The sequence below is a fragment of the Octopus bimaculoides genome, chromosome 6, assembly GCF_046866305.1.
Source record: "Octopus bimaculoides isolate indiv1 chromosome 6, ASM4686630v1, whole genome shotgun sequence".
Classification (NCBI taxonomy): Eukaryota; Metazoa; Mollusca; class Cephalopoda; order Octopoda; family Octopodidae; genus Octopus; species Octopus bimaculoides.
The window spans coordinates 30,682,655-30,689,566 of NC_142933.1; positions in this window are offsets into that span (position 1 = coordinate 30,682,655).

Genomic DNA, 6,912 nt, shown 5'->3' on the forward strand with positions numbered 1-6,912 from the left:
CGTACATGTGTATGTTATGTATAGGTCTACATGGCAATACACTTGCGAGATATATTGTGCATGGCGATGGTGCTTTTTCATTTCGTAGCTTCCACTGTATATTGTGTTATGAGTTTTTGTATTCTACCTTATCGCATGAGGTGGAATGGAATGGAATTGTAAGTTTGGCTTGGCGTAGTTTTCTATTACGGTGGTCCCTTGTTAGCTCTACAACGATACAAAGTGGTCGGAGGGAATTGTTCTTGTAATACTAATCAGTCATCGTTAGATGTGTTGTATACTCCAAAAGTGGTTTGCCATCGTATCGTTTTTTTAAATGTCTTTGCTTATTATCATTATCATTATCATTATTATTGTTATTATTATTATCATTATTATTATTATTATTATTATCATCATTATTATTATTATTATTATAATTTCATTATTGTTGTTGTTATTATTTTATTATTTTGATCATCATTACTTTCGTTTTCATCTTCATTACATCACCATCATTATCACCACCATCACCACCACCACCACCACCACCACCACCACCACCACCACCACCACCTCGTCCACCACCACCTCGTTCACCACCACCACTACCATCACCTCCACCACCACCACCACCACCACCACCACCACCACCACCACCACCACCACCACCTCGTCCACCACCACCTCGTCCACCACCACCACTACCATCACCTCCACCACCACCACCACCACCACCTCGTCCACCACCACCTCGTTCACCACCACCACTACCATCACCACCACCACCACCACCACCACCACCACCACCACCACCACCTCGTCCACCACCACCTCGTCCACCACCACCACTACCATCACCTCCACCACCACCACCACCACCACCTCGTCCACCACCACCTCGTTCACCACCACCACTACCATCACCACCACCACCACCACCACCACCACCACCACCACCACCACCACCACCACCACCACCACCACCACCTCGTCCACCACCACCTCGTTCACCACCATCTCGTCCACCACCACCTCGTCCACCACCACCACTACCATCACCTCCACCACCACCACCACCACCATCACCTCCACCACCACCACCACCACCACCACCACCACCACCACCACCACCATCAGCATCAGCGTCGTTGTTGTTCCTTTTGTTGTCATCATTATTATCATTGTTGCTGTTGCTCTTATTATTAATGTTGTTGTTGTTATCATTATTATTCTTATAGTTGTTGCTGCTAATGTTATTATTGTTGTTATTATTTGGTTAAGTTGCCGTAAGCGTTTTAAGGTTATGGAATGTCTGTGTGTTTTGCTATGAGTTAGTCGTGGGTGAAATATAGTTTTGTGTAACAGAATGGTGGTGTTGAGATTCGTTGTGGTGTGGGTGTCCTGTAACATGGCGTGGTGTGTTGTGTTACGGCGTGGTTTATGATGACGCTAGTACGGTTGACAATAAATCCTTTATGCAACTGCTAGTTTCTACAACCGTTCTTCTTTCATCTGTATTCTATTAAACACAGACTTTGTTAGTATAAACATAAGACTACATACGACTATTATCAATGGTGTTAGCGAGGGCGATGGATAACAGGGGTGGAGACTAACTGTACATTCTCGGTGGCTTGTGTTTTTAAATACTTGCATTTCCCCCTCACAATATTTACAATCAAAGCAAAATCTAGAATTTAGAAAGAAAAATATAAAACAAATTTCTTGAAAAAATTAAAATAAATTTGAATAAATACCAAAAGTAAATAAATATAAGAGAGAACTGTGTTGAGTAGTTTTTGTTCTTGATTTTGAAAGTTTTTAGTGTGTTGAACATTTTTATTTTGCAGATTGAGCTTCTAGCTTTACTGAAAAGTGCACTGCATAGCTCACCAACATTTAATAAATTGATTCCTTGTGAAGAGATTTGAAACCAAAACCTGAGGAAAAAAAAGCAGAGGTCATTCTAGGAATGCATAGCTGACCAACATTTAATAAATTGATTCCTTGTGAAGAGATTTGAAACCAAAACCTGAAGAAAAAACGCAGAGGTCATTCTAAGAATACTACACTTACTCACATCCTCTTTCAAGAGTAGTACTTTCAAAGAATAGGCAGAGCAAGGTTTCTCAAACCTCCAAGTATCCGTACCCTTCAGAGTACGCAAAAAACTTTCTCTTTATTTAATTCATTGCAATGGTCTTCTTCTGAGCAGCTATAATCAGTGTTTCAGTCTCTCAGTTCTTGTTTCCATATATCAGCCACAACCAGCATTCATTACTTCCAACTTTTCTATCTTTGTTGCAATAATTGTCCCTATAATTTCTTTTCTCACTAGCTTTTGGGTCTGTTCTTCCTCTTTCTGTTCTTAAGTTCTCCTACCGTTTCAGTGACTTTGTGAATATTTCTAGCCGCAGACAGCGTTCTTCACTGTATATTTTTCAAACCCAGCATTACTATAAAAATGGTGTCTTCTGCATTTAACAAAACTTTATTTCGTTTCTTGGTAAGTAGAACTTGTAGAAATAGCTGTCGTATATTATAAGCAACTTCATAGTTTTTCCAACTAATTCCTTAACCTCTGTCTTTGATCCTTTTAGAAAAGGAACAGAGCATCTCAACACTATCATGGCATATTCCATTTAATTGCCAAATCCTTCCCTTGTACTCTTTTGAAACTTCCTCTCTCATTATCTTATCGTTCTGCATCATCGTTACGTACTTGTATCCTGCATAATCTTTTAATAATCTAATGATATCATATTAAATTATATTTGTACCATCAGTCTCGCTTTATAAATAAAACTGCATACTTATTCAATATCCTTGCAATATCCTTTGTGTCTGAGTAAGAGAATCCAGCTCCTTTTCGTTTTTGGTGTATAGTGCACGATCATCCATACGTAGCGTATGCTTTATTTTCTTCCTGATCTTCGCATCCTCATAAGAAGATCTGCGATCAAGTAAAGTAATGAACAGAGCAAGTTATTATTATCATTATCATGAGCAAGGCGGCGAGTTGACAGAATCGTTAGCACGCTGGGAAAAATGCTTAGCGGCATTTCGTCCGTCTGTACTTTCTGAGTTCAAATTCCACCGAGGTCTACTTTGCCTTTCATCCTTTAGTGGCCGATAATTTAAGTACCACTCAAGCAATGGTATCGATGTAAACGACTTATCATCTCCCACCAAATGTCAGGCTTTGTGCTTACAATAGAAAGGATTATTATTTTTATTATTATGAGTCTTTCTTTTTTCAATTTTGCTTCCATTCCTTTCCGAGTGTCTTTCCGACTCCTCGGCCAAAGAAACTCACTGTAGACATTGATAAGCCATAAAACTAAACATACCAGATTGCTTATGCTCAAAATGAAATGAAAAAAACATGAAAAAGCAAAATTTGTTTATTGTCTAACATGACTATTCCTTGTGATCATAATATCGCGGCAAAAGAATTTGAGAAGCTCAGAAAATACAAAGATTTGCTAAATGAAACGGAAAAAAAAATGTGGCATCTCATGGTGGTTACGATACCATTAATTGTAGGATCACTTGGAATGATCAAAGACAGAGCTAAAAATTATTTGATAATGATCCCATGCTTACCATCCCTGCAAGAAGTGCAAAAGATTGTTTTAACTGGTAGGTCACGCGTATTGAGAAGAACATTGTCGATTTCAGAAAGATTACAACCCACGTATTTTGATTTTTGTTTTTTTTCATTCTCTCTCTCTCTCTCTCTCTCTCTCTCTCTCTCTCTCTCTCTTTCTCTCTCTCTCTCTCTCTCTCTCTCTCTCTCTCTCCCTTTCCTCAGTATAATTCTCAAGTAGAATCAGCATGATGCATAATATGACATGGCTGCCCCATTTAGAATTGCAGGTACAAGCCATCCAACGAGCTTCCAGAAATTTTCTGTCTACCCAGTTTCACTTACATATCTAGGATCTACTGGAGACTATGCTAAATGATACTCTCTTAAGATGCAATAAAATCGGGTATAAAACCCATGGTTTTGTATTTATGAGACAATATTTTTACCGCTCGGTCTTTCCGGCATCGATACAGAATATACAAAAGGCAACAAGGAAGAATACAGGGATTAATTTAGCTCTAGACAAACGATGTTTGATAAATGGATGGGTTATAGGTAAATTCAATCAGAAATCAAACAAACAGACATGTGACTAAGCAAGGATCAAGTGCAAGGAAAAGAGGTAAATTCTTCTGTGATTAGATTGAGAACAGCATGGGAAAATCCTCTCATGAAGTAATACAAAATGCCAAGAATAACAACAGTAGCGACCATAAGAAGAGCAAGGAGATCAATATCAACTATGACAACAGAATTCCATCCAGCATCACCATTCCTAGCAGCAGACTAACCAAACTCACAAGAACAAGGACAAAATGATCTCAGAAACATCACTATAATCAAACCATAGAAAATACTTCTAATATACACGAATATTTATTACGACTTTTGTGTATATATAACAGAGATTATGTCGGAAATAAGACGAGGAATTTAAAGAAGGGAGGTGTCTCTCAGGAAGATGAGATTCTGTGGAAATAGTTAAGATCGTTTCTGAAGAATTTTTGGTAAATATTTACACAAGAAGATTGAATTTGCTGCCACTGGTTTAATAGAGTTTAATAGATTTATGTTGTTTACTGGCTTAGCAATCATGCAAAGGTCTGTGTATTCTTTATACATATATACATACATATATACATACGCACATACTCACAGCCAAACATATATACATACGTACATACACATACAAACACATACATACGTACATACATAAATATATACATTCAAACATTGATATACATACAAAAGTGCGCACATACGTACATTCATATATATATATATTGTATATATGTACATATATATATATATATATATATATATATATATATATATATATATATATATATATATATATATATATATATATATATATATATATATATATATATATATATATATATATATATATATATATATATATATATATATATATATATATATATACATATATATGTATATATATATATATATATATGCGTGTGTATGAGTGTGTATGTGTGGATATACTTATGTGTGTGAAAGATTGTATGTATATATTTATGTATATATATTTATACATACACCTGTATGATTACATATATTAAATATTATATATATATATACATACACACATATATATATACACATATGCATTCATAAATATTAGTATACATATATACGTTGCATGAATGTGTATATATATATATATATATATATATATGTGTGTGTGTGTGTGTGTGTGTGTGTGTGTGTGTATATATATAAATATATATATATATATATATATATATATATATATATATATATATATATATATATATATACATATATATATATATATATATATATATATATATATATATATATATATATATATATATATATATACATATATATATATATATATATATATATATATATATATATATATATATATATATATATATATATATATATATATATATATATATATATATGCATTATATACCTATATATACTGATGAATAAAAATACATGTATATATTTGTGCACGTCTTGCTCGGGCATGCGTATGTATGATTTTGCGTGTGTCTGCGTGTGTATGTGCGGTATGTGTCAAACATTCTGTTCTATATATCTGGTGAGATATTCGACCCCCCCCCCCACCCACACACACACAAACACACACACGCACGCACACACACACACACACACACACACACACACACACACAATTCCAACCCTATCTGTCCGATTCTGTTTTTATTTATTTAAATATTCTATTTACATTTGAAATGTACTGTTTAGAACACATAAACAAACAACATATTTGTAGATCTCTGATTGATAATCTGGGAAACATTATATATGCATGTCTCTCTGTATGTATATCTATGTATATAAATATATACATATGTATTTACACACACACACACACACACACACACACACACACACACACACACACACACTCACACTCACACTCACACACATGTTTACATACCAGTTTCATACTGTGTATATAGGTATATGCCTATGTGTGTGTATATTTGCTTGTATGTAATTGGTAACTATCATTTTTCTCTATATCTGTATTCGTGTCACTTAAGTCTACCAACGTGCCTCACTTTACTTAAATGCCAAGAAAAGAGATAGTCTATTTATTGAATTTCTCTGACAATAAACCGTCACTTTATCCATGGTGTGATCAGTTTTACACACTTGTATAATTTATGATGGATTGCTGAAAAGTTCCTGGCTTTGTGTTAAATAAAATAGATGAGGAACAGCTAATTATGATTTTATTCAACATATCCGCCTCTCGTATTCGCACACAGTTGTGATTCAGTTTTTCTAAGCCCTGTTAAAGAACTCCAAAATTTGGGCCTCCAACTAGGCCTTTCCCGATACGCTTAAAGCCAAGATCTTTTCAGCACCCCTCGTATAGAAACCTCAACTAAGCCGTAACTGTACTGAGCTCTCCACATTTTAAGAGAAATTATGTTTAGTTGATATAGTGCATGTGTATTGTATATGCGTCTTTGACCCTATCACCACTGCTTGCCAACCTTTGTTGGTTTGTTTACGTCCCTAGACGGAGCCTAGCTATTCTGCAAAGGTGATCGATAGACTATATACCAGACTCAAAACATAATTACTAGATCAACTTGTTTGACTAAATCTTTCAAGGTGGTGTTCCAGCGCGGCTGCATTCCGATAATTGAGACATGTAAAACGTAAAGATCTATAATTTGTGTCATCCCTACAGCATCGACAATCATAGATTTCCAATTTAAAGTCTGAATTTTAGTGGTATTTGTTAGGAAAGAAGCAGCAATTGACTTTTGTTGCTTTATTTACAGTTTACTCTGCAAATA